The sequence below is a fragment of the Kryptolebias marmoratus genome, linkage group LG12 (genome assembly GCF_001649575.2).
Source record: "Kryptolebias marmoratus isolate JLee-2015 linkage group LG12, ASM164957v2, whole genome shotgun sequence".
Lineage (NCBI taxonomy): Eukaryota > Metazoa > Chordata > Actinopteri > Cyprinodontiformes > Rivulidae > Kryptolebias > Kryptolebias marmoratus.
The window spans coordinates 25,065,832-25,067,092 of NC_051441.1; the positions used below are offsets into that span (position 1 = coordinate 25,065,832).

The 1,261-nt window shown below is 44.5% G+C and overlaps 1 protein-coding gene across 3 annotated transcripts in view; it reads right to left on the reverse strand.

The window, feature by feature from the left end:
• Window positions 1-623, reverse strand: part of LOC108248177 (cytochrome b561) — a 20,891-nt gene extending 20,268 nt beyond the window's left edge. The window contains exons 1-2 of one of the 3 annotated variants that reach the window (XM_025010732.2): window positions 442-623; window positions 256-335 (exon numbers count right to left, since the gene is read on the reverse strand). The gene's annotated coding sequence lies outside the window, so the exon portion shown is untranslated. The remainder of the gene's footprint in view (window positions 1-255; window positions 336-441) is intronic. The other 2 variants (XM_017436783.3, XM_017436782.3) reach the window with 2 other exon arrangements.
• Between the last annotated feature and the right edge of the window lie 638 nt (window positions 624-1,261).

The following is a 1,261-nucleotide window of genomic DNA, read 5'->3' on the forward strand; positions in this document are numbered from 1 at the left end:
GGGGAGGGGGGCGGTAAGAGGCCTTGATAATGGATAGGGGGGCGCTGGCCCAAAAAAGGTTGAGAAACACTGCTGTAAGGCAACAAAATCGAATTACCAAGAGGGGTGACTACTTCTGCAAGGCACTGAACATTTAATGATTAATTTGAGAATTTTATTAAACATCGTCCAGTGGTTGATGAGATATTTTGCTCACAGACACACGAACACACAGACATGGGCAAAAACATTATCGTCCGCCGCTGGAATAACTACCAACTAGAAGTCCATATGTCGTGGCAGAGTCTGCGTGTTGTTCTGCTCCGGATCCAGAACAGGAAGTGTCAGAGTCAGACCTGAGCAGGGGCGAGGCACACCTCCTCAGTCGGTGAAGTCAGTTACATTCCCGCGTGCCACGCACCGTCACAAACACAAATATTCCAGTGAATTACATCAACTTACCGCTGTCACCTGTTACCTGCTCTGCTCCTAATGACGCGTGAGCTTTGTAAGCTGTGTGACGCGCTGACGTCACACCTCCATCAGAAACACAACGAGCCTTCTGGGGGAAATCAAGATGAGAACCGGTTGCTTACTGTGCAGGCAAGATCCGCCTGATGTGCCGAGGAAGTCTGGACTCTGAGATCCGCCTTCCTCCTCCTCCTCCTCTTCACGGGCACCTATGTGACGGGAGGGGGGAGCAGTATGGGGTTCCATTGGTGCCAAAAATATGTTTATGTGTCTATGTAAGGTGTGTATGTAGAATGCTATGTATATGTTAGGTGATATGTTAAGTGTATATGTTAAGTGACATAATGATATGTGCCGAACATAGACACAACGCAGTATATTGGCATGTTACAATACATACACACTTAACACCTAACATATCACCTTACATATCGCTTTACATATACACCTAATATATACACCTAACATATCACTTAACATACACTCCTGATCAAAATCTTAAGACCAGTCAAAAAATTGCAAGAATTTGCATTTTGCACTATTGGATCTTAAGAAGGTTCTAAGTAGAGCTTCACAATGTTAAATGAAGAAATCAGCGTAAGAGACAAAAACTTTTGAGCGGGGAATTAATTGAAAACTGCATTTACACTCAANAAGGCATTATTAATGCAGAAGAGATTTACAGCAACATCTGCTGCCTTCAAGGACCTCATCTTTTTAGGGACATTTGAGCATTTTTCACATTTTGCTCACAGTCCAAAGGCTGAGGAGGAAAAGAAGACGGGTTCTGGACCGGCCCGCCTGCAGTCCT